Source organism: Balaenoptera acutorostrata, chromosome X, assembly GCF_949987535.1.
Source record: "Balaenoptera acutorostrata chromosome X, mBalAcu1.1, whole genome shotgun sequence".
NCBI classification, from domain to species: domain Eukaryota; kingdom Metazoa; phylum Chordata; class Mammalia; order Artiodactyla; family Balaenopteridae; genus Balaenoptera; species Balaenoptera acutorostrata.
Window position 1 is genome coordinate 51,572,161 of NC_080085.1, and position 18,016 is coordinate 51,590,176.

Below are 18,016 nucleotides of genomic sequence, written 5' to 3' on the forward strand. Positions count from 1 at the left end.
CCCCTCTACACTTGCAAGCAGCCTGTTTCTCTGGGGGAACATACTTCTTTCCTCCCTGGGCGTGCCTGCAGTGAGTAGAAGCTGGGCCTTCCTAGGGTTTCGCAAACAGCTCCGAGGCTACAAGAATCCACATTTCCAAAGGGGAAAAGACTGCTTTTCGAAACAGGGCCACCTATCCTAGTTCACATCAAACATGAGTCCCTGCAGTAATGGAGCTGCCGAGGGAGAACATGGCGAAACCCAGGGAACTTCGCTAAGTACCGTTTACTGTGCAGGTTTCGACGTGTGGCAAGATCCCTGAAGGAGGGCTGGCCTCAGCGAGGCCTAGTTGGCTCTACCTCTTCCGGGACCCTAGCAGGGTAAAGGAGGAATTGTACTCTTTTCTCAGCTTGGACCTCACATCGACGTCCTGCTAAACCAACGAGCCAGTCGGTGTGAGTTCCTGGATGGAGGGCTGAGCAGAGTGTGTTTCTGAGTGCAGGTAGGGCCCTTGTCCTCACTGAGTCCACGTTACCCAGCACATGAGAAAGTTTCCGTCTGTCTTCGTGAGCTGGGGCAAGCTGCGACAACCTAGGTTTCCAAAGGAAGAGAGACAGCAGTGTGCCGCCTTGGGCTCTGCGTGCAAGAAGTGTTCCGAAGGGCCTACACGGCTGCTTGTTGCTCAGCAGGCAGAGAGGAGACGTGGGGGGGATCCGTGTGGTAGCATGGGAAACGGTGCGGAGGCCAGAGTGCTTGGAGTCCTGAAAGCTATCCTCGCATTCCATTGAAGCACAACAACGGTGGAGACCTCATGGAAACCGAGGCACGCAGAGCTTGCCTGGTGGAAACTTAAGCACTACCCTGAGGCTCAGGGTGGCCTAGCGCTTTCCCAGGAGGAACGAGGTCTGAGGATTAATTCTCCTCCAGCGTGGCAGGAACCCGGTTTCTCGGGGGAAAGTGCTCGTTTGCTAAGCAAGCGTACATGCGGAGGCTAGAACCTGGGCAACTTCAAGGTTTGGCAAGCAGCCCCTGAGACACTAGAATCCAAGCTTTCAAAGGGAAAAGGCTGCTTTTGTCGGCAGAGCCACCTACCCTTGTTATCACACAGCAAAGTACCTGCAGGATGGGAGCTGCGAAGGGAAACAAACGGGACACACTGGGCACCTGAGAAGCTCCCCTCGACACTTGCAAGCAGCCTGTTTCTCTGGGGGAACATACTTCTTTCCTCCCTGGGCGTGCCTGCTTTGAGTAGAAGCTGGGCCTTCCTAGGGTTTCGCAAACAGCTCCGAGGCTACAAGAATCCAGATTTCCAAAGGGGAAAAGACTGCTTTTCGAAGCAGGGCCACCTATCCTAGTTCACAGCAAACATGAGTCCCTGCAGTAGTGGAGCTGCCGAGGGAGAGCATGGCGAAACCCTAGGAACTTCGCTAAATACCTTTTACTGTGCAGGCTTCGAAGTGAGGCAAGATCCCTGAAGAAGGGCTGGCCTGAGCGAGGCCTAGTTGGCTCTACATCTTCCGGGGCCCTAGCAGGGTAAAGGAGGAATTGTGCTCTTTGCTCAGCTTGCACCTCACATCGACGACCTGATAAACCAGCGAGCCAGTCCGTGTGAGCTCTTGGATGGAAGGCTGAGCAGAGTGCTTTTCTGAGTGCGGGTAGGGACCTTGTCCTCACTGAGTCTACGTTACCCAGCACATGAGAAAGTTTCCGTCAGTCTTCGTGAGCTGGGGCAAGCTGCGGCAACCTAGGTTTCCAAAGGAAAAGAGAGAGCAGTGTGCCGCCTTGGGCTCTGCGTGCAAGAAGTGTTCCGAAGGGCCTACACGGCTGCTTGTTGCTCAGCAGGCAGAGAGCAGACGTGGGGGGGATCCGTGTGGTAGCATGGGAAACGGTGCGGAGGCCAGAGTGCTTGGAGTCCTGAAAGCTATCCTCGCGTTCCATTGAAGCACCACAACGGTGGAGACCTCATGAAAACCGAGGCACGCAGAGCTTGCCTGGTGGAAACTTAAGCACTACCCTGAGGTTCAGGGTGGCCTAGCGCTTTCCCAGGAGGAACGAGGTCTGAGGATTAATTCTCCTCCAGCGTGGCAGGAAACCGGTTTCTAGGGGGAAAGTGCTCCTTTGCTAAGCAAGCGTACCTGCGGAGGCTAGAACCTGGGCAACTTAAAGGTTTGGCAAGCAGCCCCTGAGACACTAGAATCCAAGCTTTCAAAGGGAAAAGGCTGCTTTTGTCGGCAGAGCCAACTACCCTTGTTAGCACCCAGCATAAATACCTGCAGGATGGGCGTTACGAAGGGAAACAAACGGGACACACTGGGCACCTGAGAAGCTCCCCTCGACACTTGCAAGCAGCCTGTTTCTCTGGGGGAACATACTTCTTTCCTCCCTGGGCGTGCCTGCAGTGAGTAGAAGCTGGGCCTTCCTAGGGTTTCGCAAACAGCTCCGAGGCTACAAGAATCCAGATTTCCAAAGGGGAAAATACTGCTTTTCGAAGCAGGGCCACCTATCCTAGTTCACAGCAAACATGAGTCCCTGCAGTAGTGGAGCTGCCGAGGGAGAGCATGGAGAAACCCTAGGAACTTCGCTAAGTACCTTTTACTGTGCAGGCTTCGAAGTGAGGCAAGATCCCTGAAGGAGGGCTGGCCTGAGCGAGGCCTAGTTGGCTCTACCTCTTCCGGGACCCTAGCAGGGTAAAGGAGGAATTGTGCTCTTTGCTCAGCTTGCACCTCACATCGACGACCTGCTAAACCAGCGAGCCAGTCCGTGTGAGCTCTTGGATGGAAGGCTGAGCAGAGTGCTTTTCTGAGTGCGGGTAGGGCCCTTTTCCTAACTGAGTCTACGTTACCCAGCACATGAGACCGGCTCGGACTGTCTTCGTGAGCTGGGGCAAGCTGCGACAACCTAGGTTTCCAAAGGAAGAGAGAGAGCAGTGCGCCGCCTTAGGCTCTGCATGCAAGAAGTGTTCCGAAGGGCCTACACGGCTGCTTGTTGCTCAGCAGGCAGAGAGGAGACGTGGGGGGGATCCGTGTGGTAGCTTTGGAAACTGTGCGGAGGCCAGAGTGCTTGGAGTCCTGAAAGCTATCCTCGCGTTCCATTAAAGCACAACAACGGTGGAGACCTCATGGAAACCTAGCCACGCAGAGCTTGCTTGGTGGAAACTTTAGCACTACCCTGACGATAAGAGTGGCCTAGCGCATTTACAGGAGAAACGAGGTCTGAGGATTAACTCTCCTCCAGCGTGGCAGGAACCTGGTTTCTCGGGGGAAAGTGCTCGTTTCCTAAGCAAGCGTACCTGCGGAGGCTAGAACTTGGGCAACTTCAAGGTTTGGCAAGCAGCCCCTGAGACACTAGAATCCAAGCTTCCAAAGGGAAAAGGCTGCTTTTGTCGGCAGAGCCACCTACCCTAGTTATCACACAGCAAAATACCTGCAGGATGGGAGCTGCGAAGGGAAACAAACGGGACACACTGGGCACCTGAGAAGCTCCCCTCGACACTTGCAAGCAGCCTGTTTCTCTGGGGGAACATACTTCTTTCCTCTCTGGGCGTGCCTGCAGTGAGTAGAAGCTGGGCCTTCCTAGGGTTTCGCAAACAGCTCGGAGGCTACAAGAATCCAGATTTCCAAAGGGGAAAAGACTGCTTTTCGAAACAGGGCCACCTATCCTAGTTCACATCAAACAGGAGTCCCTGCAGTAGTGGAGCTGCCGAGGGAGAGCATGGCGAAACCCTAGGAACTTCGCTAAGTACCTTTTACTGTGCAGGCTTCGAAGTGAGGCAAGATCCCTGAAGGAGGGCTGGCCTGAGCGAGGCCTAGTTGGCTCTACCTCTTCCGGGGCCCTAGCAGGGTAAAGGAGAAATTGTGCTCTTTGCTCAGCTTGCACCTCACATCGACGACCTCCTAAACCAGCGAGCCAGTCCGTGTGAGCTCTTGGATGGAACGCTGAGCAGAGTGCTTTTCTGAGTGCGGATAGGGCCCTTTTCCTAACTGAGTCTACGTTACCCAGCACATGAGACCGGCTCTCACTGTCTTCGTGAGCTGGGGCAAGCTGCGACAACCTAGGTTTCCAAAGGAAGAGAGAGAGCAGTGTGCCGCCTTGGGCTCTGCATGCATGAAGTGTTCCGAAGGACCTACACAGCTGCTTGTTGCTCAGCAGGCAGAGAGCAGACGTGGGGGGGATCCGTGTGGTAGCATGGGAAACGGTGCGGAGGCCAGAGTGCTTGGAGTCCTGAAAGGTATCCTCGAGTTCCATTGAAGCACAACAACGGTGGAGACCTCATGGAAACCGAGGCACGCAGAGCTTGCCTGGTGGAAACTTAAGCACTACCCTGAGGCTCAGGGTGGCCTAGCGCTTTCCCAGGAGGAACGAGGTCTGAGGATTAATTCTCCTCCAGCGTGGCAGGAACCCGGTTTCTCGGGGGAAAGTGCTCGTTTGCTAAGCAAGCGTACCTCCGGAGGCTAGAACCTGGGCAACTTCAAGGTTTGGCAAGCAGCCCCTGAGACACTAGAATCCAAGCTTTCAAAGGGAAAAGGCTGCTTTTGTCGGCAGAGCCAACTACCCTTGTTAGCACCCAGCATAAATACCTGCAGGATGGGCGTTACGAAGGGAAACAAACGGGACACACTGGGCACCTGAGAAGATCCCATCGACACTTGCAAGCAGCCTGTTTCTCTGGGGGAACATACTCGTTTCCTCCCCGGGCGTTCCTGCAGTGAGTGGAAGCTGGGCCTTCTAGGGATACACAAACAGCTCCGAGGCTACAAGAATCCAGATTTCCAAAGGGGAAAAGACTGCTTTTCGAGGCAGGGCCACCTATCCTAGTTCACAGCAAACATGAGTCCCTGCAGTAGTGGAGCTGCCGAGGGAGAGCATGGAGAAACCCTAGGAACTTCGCTAAGTACCTTTTACTATGCAGGCTTCGAAGTGAGGCAAGATCCCTGAAGGAGGGCTGGCCTGAGCGAGGCCTAGTTGGCACTACCTCTTCCGGGACCCTAGCAGGGTAAAGGAGGAATTGTGCTCTTTGCTCAGCTTGCACCTCACATCGACGACCTGCTAAACCAGCGAGCCAGTCCGTGTGAGCTCTTGGATGGAAGGCTGAGCAGAGTGCTTTTCTGAGTGCGGGTAGGGACCTTGTCCTCACTGAGTCTACGTTACCCAGCACATGAGAAAGTTTCCGTCTATCTTTGTGAGCTGGGGCAAGCTGCGGCAACCTAGGTTTCCAAAGGAAGAGAGAGAGCAGTGTGCCGCCTTGGGCTCTGCATGCAAGAAGTGTTCCGAAGGGCCTACACGGCTGCTTGTTCCTCAGCAGGCAGAGAGCAGACGTGGGGGGGATCCGTGTGGTAGCATGGGAAACGGTGCGGAGGCCAGAGTGCTTGGAGTCCTGAAAGCTATCCTCGCGTTCCATTGAAGCACAACAACGGTGGAGACCTCATGGAAACCGAGGCACGCAGAGCTTGCCTGGTGGAAACTTTAGCACTACCCTGAGGCTAAGGATGGCCTAGCGCTTTCACAGGAGGAACGAGATTTGTGGGATTAACTCTCCTCCAGCGTGGCAGGAACCCGGTTTCTCGGGGGAAAGTGCTCGTTTGCTAAGCAAGCGTACCTGCGGAGGCTAGAACCTGGGCAACTTCATGGTTTGGCAAGCAGCACCTGAGACAGTAGAATCCAAGCTTCCAAAGGGAAAAGGCTGCTTTTGTCGGCAGAGCCACCTACCCTTGTTATCACACAGCAAAGTACCTGCAGAATGGGAGCTGCAAAGGGAAACAAACGGGACACACTGGGCACTGAGAAGCTCCCCTCGACACTTGCAAGCAGCCTGTTTCTCTGGGGGAACATACTTGTTTCCTCCCTGGGCGTGCCTGCAGTGAGTGGAAGCTGGGCCTTCCTAGGGTTTCACAAACAGCTCCGAGGCTACAAGAATCCAGATATCCAAAGGGGAAAATACTGCTTTTCGAGGCAGGGCCACCTATCCTAGTTCACAGCAAACATGAGTCCCTGCAGTAGTGGAGCTGCCGAGGGAGAGTATGGCGAAACCCAGGGAACTTCGCTAAGTACCGTTTACTGTGCAGGTTTCGAAGTGTGGCAAGATCCCTGAAGGAGGGCTGGCCTGAGCGAGGCCTAGTTGGCTCTACCTCTTCCGGGGCCCTAGCAGGGTAAAGGAGGAATTGTGCTCTTTGCTCAGCTTGGACCTCACATCGACGTCCTCCTAAACGAAAGAGCCAGTCCATGAGAACTCTTGGATGGAAGGCTGAGCAGACTGTTTTTCTGAGTGCGGGTAGGGACCTTGTCCTCATTGAGTCTACGTTACCCAGCACATGAGAGTGTTTCCGTCTGTCTTCGTGAGCTGGGGAAAGCTGCGGCAACCTAGGTTTCCAAAGGAAGAGAGACAGCAGTGTGCCGCCTTGGGCTCTGCGTGCAAGAAGTGTTCCGAAGGGCCTACACGGCTGCTTGTTGCTCAGCAGGCAGAGAGGAGACGTTGGGGGGATCCGTGTGGTAGCATGGGAAACGGTGCGGAGGCCAGAGTGCTTGGAGTCCTGAAAGCTATCCTCGCATTCCATTGAAGCACAACAACGGTGGAGACCTCATGGAAACCGAGGCACGCAGAGCTTGCCTGGTGGAAACTTAAGCACTACCCTGAGGCTCAGGGTGGCCTAGCGCTTTCCCAGGAGGAACGAGGTCTGAGGATTAATTCTCCTCCAGCGTGGCAGGAACCCGGTTTCTCGGGGGAAAGTGCTCGTTTGCTAAGCAAGCGTACCTCCGGAGGCTAGAACCTGGGCAACTTCAAGGTTTGGCAAGCAGCCCCTGAGACACTAGAATCCAAGCTTTCAAAGGGAAAAGGCTGCTTTTGTCGGCAGAGCCACCTACCCTTGTTATCACACAGCAAAGTACCTGCAGGATGGGAGCTGCGAAGGGAAACAAACGGGACACACTGGGCACCTGAGAAGCTCCCCTCGACACTTGCAAGCAGCCTGTTTCTCTGGGGGAACATACTTCTTTCCTCCCTGGGCGTGCCTGCAGTGAGTAGAAGCTGGGCCTTCCTAGGGTTTCGCAAAAAGCTCTGAGGCTACAAGAATCCAGATTTCCAAAGGGGAAAAGCCTGCTTTTCGAAGCAGGGCCACCTATCCTAGTTCACAGCAAACAGGAGTCTCTGCAGTAGTGGAGCTGCCGAGGGAGAGCATGGAGAAACCCTAGGTACTTCGCTAAGTACCTTTTATTGTGCAGGCTTCGAAGTGAGGCAAGGTCCCTGAAAGAAGGCTGACCTGAGCGAGACCTTGTTGGCTCTACCTCTTCCGGGGCCCTAGCAGGGTAAAGGAGGAATTGTGCTCTTTGCTCAGCTTGCACCTCACATCGACGTCCTCCTAAACGAAAGAGCCAGTCCGTGTGAGCTCTTGGATGGAAGGCTGAGCAGAGTGTTTTTCTGAGTGCGGGTAGGGACCTTGTCCTCACTGAGTCTACGTTACCCAGCACATGAGAGTGTTTCCGTCTGTCTTCGTGAGCTGGGGCAAGCTGCGGCAACCTAGGTTTCCAAAGGAAGAGAGAGAGCAGTGTGCTGCCTTGGGCTCTGTGTGCAAGAAGTGTTCCGAAGGGCCTACACAGCTGCTTGTTGCTCAGCAGGCAGAGAGCAGACGTGGGGGGGATCCGTGTGGTAGCATGGGAAACGGTGCGGAGGCCAGAGTGCTTGGAGTCCTGAAAGGTATCCTCGCGTTCCATTGAAGCACAACAACGGTGGAGACCTCATGGAAACCGAGGCACGCAGAGCTTGCCTGGTGGAAACTTAAGCACTACCCTGAGGCTCAGGGTGGCCTAGCGCTTTCCCAGGAGGAACGAGGTCTGAGGATTAATTCTCCTCCAGCGTGGCAGGAACCCGGTTTCTAGGGGGAAAGTGCTCGTTTGCTAAGCAAGCGTACCTGCGGAGGCTAGAACCTGGGCAACTTCAAGGTTTGGCAAGCAGCCCCTGAGACACTAGAATCCAAGCTTTCAAAGGGAAAAGGCTGCTTTTGTCGGCAGAGCCAACTACCCTTGTTAGCACCCAGCATAAATACCTGCAGGATGGGCGTTACGAAGGGAAACAAACGGGACACACTGGCCACCTGAGAAGATCCCATCGACACTTGCAAGCAGCCTGTTTCTCTGGGGGAAAATACTCGTTTCCTCCCCGGGCGTTCCTTCAGTGAGTGGAAGCTGGGCCTTCCTAGGGATACACAAACAGCTCCGAGGCTACAAGAATCCAGATTTCCAAAGGGGAAAAGACTGCTTTTCGAGGAAGGGCCACCTATCCTAGTTCACAGCAAACATGAGTCCCTGCAGTAGTGGAGCTGCCGAGGGAGAGCATGGCGAAACCCTAGGAACTTCGCTAAGTACCTTTTACTGTGCAGGCTTCGAAGTGAGGCAAGATCCCTGAAGGAGGGCTGGCCTGAGCGAGGCCTAGTTGGCTCTACCTCTTCCGGGGCCCTAGCAGGGTAAAGGAGGAATTGTGCTCTTTGCTCAGCTTGGACCTCACATCGACGTCCTCCTAAACGAAAGAGCCAGTCCGTGTGAGCTCTTGGATGGAAGGCTGAGCAGAGTGTTTTTCTGAGTGCGGGTAGGGACCTTGTCCTCACTGAGTCTACGTTACCCAGCACATGAGAAAGTTTCCGTCTGTCTTCGTGAGCTGGGGCAAGCTGCGGCAACCTAGGTTTCCAAAGGAAGAGAGAGAGCAGTGTGCCGCCTTGGGCTCTGCGTGCAAGGAGTGTTCCGAAGGGCCTACACGGCTGCTTGTTGCTCAGCAGGCAGAGAGGAGACGTGGGGGGGATCCGTGTGGTAACATGGGAAACGATACCGAGGCCAGAGTGCTTGGAGTCCTGAAAGCTATCCTCGCGTTCCATTGAAGCATAACTATGGTGGAGACCTCATGGAAACCGAGGCACGCAGAGCTTGCCTGGTGGAAACTTACGCACTACCCTGAGGCTAAGGGTGGCCTAGCGCATTCACAGGAGAAACGAGGTCTGAGGATTAACTCTCCTCCAGCGTGGCAGGAACCTGGTTTCTGGGGGGAAAGTGCTCGTTTGCTAAGCAAGCGTACCTCCGGAGGCTAGAACCTGGGCAACTTCAAGGTTTGGCAAGCAGCCCCTGAGACACTAGGATCCAAGCTTTCAAAGGGAAAAGACTGCTGTTGTCGGCAGAGCCACCTACCCTTGTTATCACACAGCAAAGTACCTGCAGGATGGGAGCTGCGAAGGGAAACAAACGGGACACACTGGGCACCTGAGAAGCTCCCCTTGACACTTGCAAGCAGCCTGTCTCTGGGGGAACATACTTCTTTCCTCTCTGGGCGTGCCTGCAGTGAGTAGAAGCTGGGCTTTCCTAGGGTTACGCAAACAGCTCCGAGGCTACAAGAATCCAGATTTCCAAAGGGGAAAAGACTGCTTTTCGAAACAGGGCCACCTATCCTAGTTCACATCAAACATGAGTCCCTGCAGTAGTGGAGCTGCCGAGGGAGAGCATGGCGAAACCCTAGGAACTTCGCTAAGTACCTTTTACTGTGCAGGCTTCGAAGTGAGGCAAGATCCCTGAAGGAGGGCTGGCCTGAGCGAGGCCTAGTTGGCTCTACCTCTTCCGGGGCCCTAGCAGGGTAAAGGAGAAATTGTGCTCTTTGCTCAGCTTGCACCTCACATCGACGACCTGCTAAACCAGCGAGCCAGTCCGTGTGAGCTCTTGGATGGAAGGCTGAGCAGAGTGCTTTTCTGAGTGCGGGTAGGGCCCTTTTCCTAACTGAGTCTACGTTACCCAGCACATGAGACCGGCTCGGACTGTCTTCGTGAGCTGGGGCAAGCTGCGACAACCTAGGTTTCCAAAGGAAGAGAGAGAGCAGTGTGCCGCCTTAGGCTCTGCATGCAAGAAGTGTTCCGAAGGGCCTACACGGCTGCTTGTTGCTCAGCAGGCAGAGAGGAGACGTGGGGGGGATCCGTGTGGTAGCTTTGGAAACGGTGCGGAGGCCAGAGTGCTTGGAGTCCTGAAAGCTATCCTCGCGTTCCATTAAAGCACAACAACGGTGGAGACCTCATGGAAACCTAGCCACGCAGAGCTTGCTTGGTGGAAACTTTAGCACTACCCTGACGCTAAGAGTGGCCTAGCGCATTCACAGGAGAAACGAGGTCTGAGGATTAACTCTCCTCCAGCGTGGCAGGAACCTGGTTTCTCGGGGGAAAGTGCTCGTTTCCTAAGCAAGCGTACCTGCGGAGGCTAGAACTTGGGCAACTTCAAGGTTTGGCAAGCAGCCCCTGAGACACTAGAATCCAAGCTTCCAAAGGGAAAAGGCTGCTTTTGTCGGCAGAGCCACCTACCCTTGTTAGCACCCAGCATAAATACCTGCAGGATGGGAGCTGCGAAGGGAAACAAACGGGACACACTGGGCACCTGAGAAGCTCCCCTCGACACTTGCAAGCAGCCTGTTTCTCTGGGGGAACATACTTCTTTCCTCTCTGGGCGTGCCTGCAGTGAGTAGAAGCTGGGCCTTCCTAGGGTTTCGCAAACAGCTCCGAGGCTACAAGAATCCAGATTTCCAAAGGGGAAAAGACTGCTTTTCGAAACAGGGCCACCTATCCTAGTTCACATCAAACAGGAGTCCCTGCAGTAGTGGAGCTGCCGAGGGAGAGCATGGCGAAACCCTAGGAACTTCGCTAAGTACCTTTTACTGTGCAGGCTTCGAAGTGAGGCAAGATCCCTGAAGGAGGGCTGGCCTGAGCGAGGCCTAGTTGGCTCTACCTCTTCCGGGGCCCTAGCAGGGTAAAGGAGAAATTGTGCTCTTTGCTCAGCTTGCACCTCACATCGACGACCTCCTAAACCAGCGAGCCAGTCCGTGTGAGCTCTTGGCTGGAAAGCTGAGCAGAATGCTTTTCTGAGTGCGGATAGGGCCCTTTTCCTAACTGAGTCTACGTTACCCAGCACATGAGACCGGCTCTCACTGTCTTCGTGAGCTGGGGCAAGCTGCGACAACCTAGGTTTCCAAAGGAAGATAGAAAGCAGTGTGCCGCCTTGGGCTCTGCATGCATGAAGTGTTCCGAAGGACCTACACGGCTGCTTGTTGCTCAGCAGGCAGAGAGCAGACGTGGGGGGGATCCGTGTGGTAGCATGGGAAACGGTGCGGAGGCCAGAGTGCTTGGAGTCCTGAAAGGTATCCTCGAGTTCCATTGAAGCACAACAACGGTGGAGACCTCATGGAAACCGAGGCACGCAGAGCTTGCCTGGTGGAAACTTAAGCACTACCCTGAGGCTCAGGGTGGCCTAGCGCTTTCCCAGGAGGAACGAGGTCTGAGGATTAATTCTCCTCCAGCGTGGCAGGAACCCGGTTTCTAGGGGGAAAGTGCTCGTTTGCTAAGCAAGCGTACCTGCGGAGGCTAGAACCTGGGCAACTTAAAGGTTTGGCAAGCAGCCCCTGAGACACTAGAATCCAAGCTTTCAAAGGGAAAAGGCTGCTTTTGCCGGCAGAGCCAACTACCCTTGTTAGCACCCAGCATAAATACCTGCAGGATGGGCGTTACGAAGGGAAACAAACGGGACACACTGGGCACCTGAGAAGATCCCATCGATACTTGCAAGCAGCCTGTTTCTCTGGGGGAACATACTCGTTTCCTCCCCGGGCGTTCCTGCAGTGAGTGGAAGCTGGGCCTTCCTAGGGATACACAAACAGCTCCGAGGCTACAAGAATCCAGATTTCCAAAGGGGAAAAGACTGCTTTTCGAGGCAGGGCCACCTATCCTAGTTCACAGCAAACATGAGTCCCTGCAGTAGTGGAGCTGCCGAGGGAGAGCATGGAGAAACCCTAGGAACTTCGCTAAGTACCTTTTACTATGCAGGCTTCGAAGTGAGGCAAGATCCCTGAAGGAGGGCTGGCCTGAGCGAGGCCTAGTTGGCACTACCTCTTCCGGGACCCTAGCAGGGTAAAGGAGGAATTGTGCTCTTTGCTCAGCTTGGACCTCACATCGACGTCCTCCTAAACGAAAGAGCCAGTCCATGAGAGCTCTTGGATGGAAGGCTGAGCAGACTGTTTTTCTGAGTGCGGGTAGGGACCTTGTCCTCATTGAGTCTACGTTACCCAGCACATGAGAGTGTTTCCGTCTGTCTTCTTGAGCTGGGGCAAGCTGCGGCAACCTAGGTTTCCAAAGAAGAGAGAGAGCACTGTGCTGCCTTGGGCTCTGTGTGCAAGAAGTGTTCTGAAGGGCCTACACGGCTGCTTGTTGCTCAGTAGGCAGAGAGCAGACGTGGGGGGGATCCGTGTGGTAGCATGGGAAACGGTGCGGAGGCCAGAGTGCTTGGAGTCCTGAAAGCTATCCTCGCGTTCCATTGAAGCACAACAACGGTGGAGACCTCATGGAAACCGAGGCACGCAGAGCTTGCCTGGTGGAAACTTAAGCACTACCCTGAGGCTAAGGGTGGCCTAGCGCTTTCACAGGAGAAACGAGGTCTGAGGATTAACTCTCCTCCAGCGTGGCAGGAACCTGGTTTCTCGGGGGAAAGTGCTCGTTTGCTAAGCAAGCGTACCTGCGGAGGCTAGAACCTGGGCAACTTCAAGGTTTGGCAAGCAGCCCCTGAGACACTAGAATCCAAGCTTTCAAAGGGAAAAGGCTGCTTTTGTCGGCAGAGCCACCTACCCTAGTTATCACACAGCAAAGTACATGCAGAATGGGAGCCGCGACGGGAAACAAACGGGACACACTGGGCACCTGAGAAGTTCCCCTCGACACTTGCAAGCAGCCTGTTTCTCTGGGGGAACATACTTCTTTCCTCCCTGGGCGTGCCTGCAGTGAGTAGAAGCTGGGCCTTCCTAGGGTTTCGCAAACAGCTCCGAGGCTACAAGAATCCACATTTCCAAAGGGGAAAAGACTGCCTTTCGAAACAGGGCCACCTATCCTAGTTCACATCAAACATGAGTCCCTGCAGTAGTGGAGCTGCCGAGGGAGAACATGGCGAAACCCAGGGAACTTCGCTAAGTACCGTTTACTGTGCAGGTTTCGAAGTGTGGCAAGATCCCTGAAGGAGGGCTGGCCTGAGCGAGGCCTAGTTGGCTCTACCTCTTCCGGGACCCTAGCAGGGTAAAGGAGGAATTGTACTCTTTTCTCAGCTTGGACCTCACATCGACGTCCTGCTAAACCAACGAGCCAGTCGGTGTGAGTTCCTGGATGGAGGGCTGAGCAGAGTGTGTTTCTGAGTGCAGGTAGGGCCCTTGTCCTCACTGAGTCCACGTGACCCAGCACATGAGAAAGTTTCCGTCTGTCTTCGTGAGCTGGGGCAAGCTGCGACAACCTAGGTTTCCAAAGGAAGAGAGACAGCAGTGTGCCGCCTTGGGCTCTGCGTGCAAGAAGTGTTCCGAAGGGCCTACACGGCTGCTTGTTGCTCAGCAGGCAGAGAGGAGACGTGGGGGGGATCCGTGTGGTAGCATGGGAAACGGTGCGGAGGCCAGAGTGCTTGGAGTCCTGAAAGCTATCCTCGCATTCCATTGAAGCACAACAACGGTGGAGACCTCATGGAAACCGAGGCACGCAGAGCTTGCCTGGTGGAAACTTAAGCACTACCCTGAGGCTCAGGGTGGCCTAGCGCTTTCCCAGGAGGAACGAGGTCTGAGGATTAATTCTCCTCCAGCGTGGCAGGAACCCGGTTTCTCGGGGGAAAGTGCTCGTTTGCTAAGCAAGCGTACCTCCGGAGGCTAGAACCTGGGCAACTTCAAGGTTTGGCAAGCAGCCTCTGAGACACTAGAATCCAAGCTTTCAAAGGGAAAAGGCTGCTTTTGTCGGCAGAGCCACCTACCCTTGTTATCACACAGCAAAGTACCTGCAGGATGGGAGCTGCGAAGGGAAACAAACGGGACACACTGGGCACCTGAGAAGCTCCCCTCGACACTTGCAAGCAGCCTGTTTCTCTGGGGGAACATACTTCTTTCCTCCCTGGGCGTGCCTGCAGTGAGTAGAAGCTGGGCCTTCCTAGGGTTTCGCAAAAAGCTCTGAGGCTACAAGAATCCAGATTTCCAAAGGGGAAAAGCCTGCTTTTCGAAGCAGGGCCACCTATCCTAGTTCACAGCAAACAGGAGTCTCTGCAGTAGTGGAGCTGCCGAGGGAGAGCATGGAGAAACCCTAGGTACTTCGCTAAGTACCTTTTATTGTGCAGGCTTCGAAGTGAGGCAAGGTCCCTGAAAGAAGGCTGACCTGAGCGAGACCTTGTTGGCTCTACCTCTTCCGGGGCCCTAGCAGGGTAAAGGAGGAATTGTGCTCTTTGCTCAGCTTGGACCTCACATCGACGTCCTCCTAAACGAAAGAGCCAGTCCGTGTGAGCTCTTGGATGGAAGGCTGAGCAGAGTGTTTTTCTGAGTGCGGGTAGGGACCTTGTCCTCACTGAGTCTACGTTACCCAGCACATGAGAGTGTTTCCGTCTGTCTTCGTGAGCTGGGGCAAGCTGCGGCAACCTAGGTTTCCAAAGGAAGAGAGAGAGCAGTGTGCTGCCTTGGGCTCTGTGTGCAAGAAGTGTTCCGAAGGGCCTACACAGCTGCTTGTTGCTCAGCAGGCAGAGAGCAGACGTGGGGGGGATCCGTGTGGTAGCATGGGAAACGGTGCGGAGGCCAGAGTGCTTGGAGTCCTGAAAGGTATCCTCGCGTTCCATTGAAGCACAACAACGGTGGAGACCTCATGGAAACCGAGGCACGCAGAGCTTGCCTGGTGGAAACTTAAGCACTACCCTGAGGCTCAGGGTGGCCTAGCGCTTTCCCAGGAGGAACGAGGTCTGAGGATTAATTCTCCTCCAGCGTGGCAGGAACCCGGTTTCTAGGGGGAAAGTGCTCGTTTGCTAAGCAAGCGTACCTGCGGAGGCTAGAACCTGGGCAACTTCAAGGTTTGGCAAGCAGCCCCTGAGACACTAGAATCCAAGCTTTCAAAGGGAAAAGGCTGCTTTTGTCGGCAGAGCCAACTACCCTTGTTAGCACCCAGCATAAATACCTGCAGGATGGGCGTTACGAAGGGAAACAAACGGGACACACTGGCCACCTGAGAAGATCCCATCGACACTTGCAAGCAGCCTGTTTCTCTGGGGGAAAACACTCGTTTCCTCCCCGGGCGTTCCTTCAGTGAGTGGAAGCTGGGCCTTCCTAGGGATACACAAACAGCTCCGAGGCTACAAGAATCCAGATTTCCAAAGGGGAAAAGACTGCTTTTCGAGGAAGGGCCACCTATCCTAGTTCACAGCAAACATGAGTCCCTGCAGTAGTGGAGCTGCCGAGGGAGAGCATGGCGAAACCCTAGGAACTTCGCTAAGTACCTTTTACTGTGCAGGCTTCGAAGTGAGGCAAGATCCCTGAAGGAGGGCTGGCCTGAGCGAGGCCTAGTTGGCTCTACCTCTTCCGGGGCCCTAGCAGGGTAAAGGAGGAATTGTGCTCTTTGCTCAGCTTGGACCTCACATCGACGTCCTCCTAAACGAAAGAGCCAGTCCGTGTGAGCTCTTGGATGGAAGGCTGAGCAGAGTGTTTTTCTGAGTGCGGGTAGGGACCTTGTCCTCACTGAGTCTACGTTACCCAGCACATGAGAAAGTTTCCGTCTGTCTTCGTGAGCTGGGGCAAGCTGCGGCAACCTAGGTTTCCAAAGGAAGAGAGAGAGCAGTGTGCCGCCTTGGGCTCTGCGTGCAAGGAGTGTTCCGAAGGGCCTACACGGCTGCTTGTTGCTCAGCAGGCAGAGAGGAGACGTGGGGGGGATCCGTGTGGTAACATGGGAAACGATGCAGAGGCCAGAGTGCTTGGAGTCCTGAAAGCTATCCTCGCGTTCCATTGAAGCATAACTATGGTGGAGACCTCATGGAAACCGAGGCACGCAGAGCTTGCCTGGTGGAAACTTACGCACTACCCTGAGGCTAAGGGTGGCCTAGCGCATTCACAGGAGAAACGAGGTCTGAGGATTAACTCTCCTCCAGCGTGGCAGGAACCTGGTTTCTGGGGGGAAAGTGCTCGTTTGCTAAGCAAGCGTACCTCCGGAGGCTAGAACCTGGGCAACTTCAAGGTTTGGCAAGCAGCCCCTGAGACACTAGGATCCAAGCTTTCAAAGGGAAAAGACTGCTTTTGTCGGCAGAGCCACCTACCCTTGTTATCACACAGCAAAGTACCTGCAGGATGGGAGCTGCGAAGGGAAACAAACGGGACACACTGGGCACCTGAGAAGCTCCCCTTGACACTTGCAAGCAGCCTGTTTCTCTGGGGGAACATACTTCTTTCCTCTCTGGGCGTGCCTGCAGTGAGTAGAAGCTGGGCTTTCCTAGGGTTACGCAAACAGCTCCGAGGCTACAAGAATCCAGATTTCCAAAGGGGAAAAGACTGCTTTTCGAAACAGGGCCACCTATCCTAGTTCACATCAAACATGAGTCCCTGCAGTAGTGGAGCTGCCGAGGGAGAGCATGGCGAAACCCTAGGAACTTCGCTAAGTACCTTTTACTGTGCAGGCTTCGAAGTGAGGCAAGATCCCTGAAGGAGGGCTGGCCTGAGCGAGGCCTAGTTGGCTCTACCTCTTCCGGGGCCCTAGCAGGGTAAAGGAGAAATTGTGCTCTTTGCTCAGCTTGCACCTCACATCGACGACCTGCTAAACCAGCGAGCCAGTCCGTGTGAGCTCTTGGATGGAAGGCTGAGCAGAGTGCTTTTCTGAGTGCGGGTAGGGCCCTTTTCCTAACTGAGTCTACGTTACCCAGCACATGAGACCGGCTCGGACTGTCTTCGTGAGCTGGGGCAAGCTGCGACAACCTAGGTTTCCAAAGGAAGAGAGAGAGCAGTGTGCCGCCTTAGGCTCTGCATGCAAGAAGTGTTCCGAAGGGCCTACACGGCTGCTTGTTGCTCAGCAGGCAGAGAGGAGACGTGGGGGGGATCCGTGTGGTAGCTTTGGAAACGGTGCGGAGGCCAGAGTGCTTGGAGTCCTGAAAGCTATCCTCGCGTTCCATTAAAGCACAACAACGGTGGAGACCTCATGGAAACCTAGCCACGCAGAGCTTGCTTGGTGGAAACTTTAGCACTACCCTGACGCTAAGAGTGGCCTAGCGCATTCACAGGAGAAACGAGGTCTGAGGATTAACTCTCCTCCAGCGTGGCAGGAACCTGGTTTCTCGGGGGAAAGTGCTCGTTTCCTAAGCAAGCGTACCTGCGGAGGCTAGAACTTGGGCAACTTCAAGGTTTGGCAAGCAGCCCCTGAGACACTAGAATCCAAGCTTCCAAAGGGAAAAGGCTGCTTTTGTCGGCAGAGCCACCTACCCTTGTTAGCACCCAGCATAAATACCTGCAGGATGGGAGCTGCGAAGGGAAACAAACGGGACACACTGGGCACCTGAGAAGCTCCCCTCGACACTTGCAAGCAGCCTGTTTCTCTGGGGGAACATACTTCTTTCCTCTCTGGGCGTGCCTGCAGTGAGTAGAAGCTGGGCCTTCCTAGGGTTTCGCAAACAGCTCCGAGGCTACAAGAATCCAGATTTCCAAAGGGGAAAAGACTGCTTTTCGAAACAGGGCCACCTATCCTGGTTCACATCAAACAGGAGTCCCTGCAGTAGTGGAGCTGCCGAGGGAGAGCATGGCGAAACCCTAGGAACTTCGCTAAGTACCTTTTACTGTGCAGGCTTCGAAGTGAGGCAAGATCCCTGAAGGAGGGCTGGCCTGAGCGAGGCCTAGTTGGCTCTACCTCTTCCGGGGCCCTAGCAGGGTAAAGGAGAAATTGTGCTCTTTGCTCAGCTTGCACCTCACATCGACGACCTCCTAAACCAGCGAGCCAGTCCGTGTGAGCTCTTGGCTGGAACGCTGAGCAGAGTGCTTTTCTGAGTGCGGATAGGGCCCTTTTCCTAACTGAGTCTACGTTACCCAGCACATGAGACCGGCTCTCACTGTCTTCGTGAGCTGGGGCAAGCTGCGACAACCTAGGTTTCCAAAGGAAGAGAGAAAGCAGTGTGCCGCCTTGGGCTCTGCATGCATGAAGTGTTCCGAAGGACCTACACGGCTGCTTGTTGCTCAGCAGGCAGAGAGCAGACGTGGGGGGGATCCGTGTGGTAGCATGGGAAACGGTGC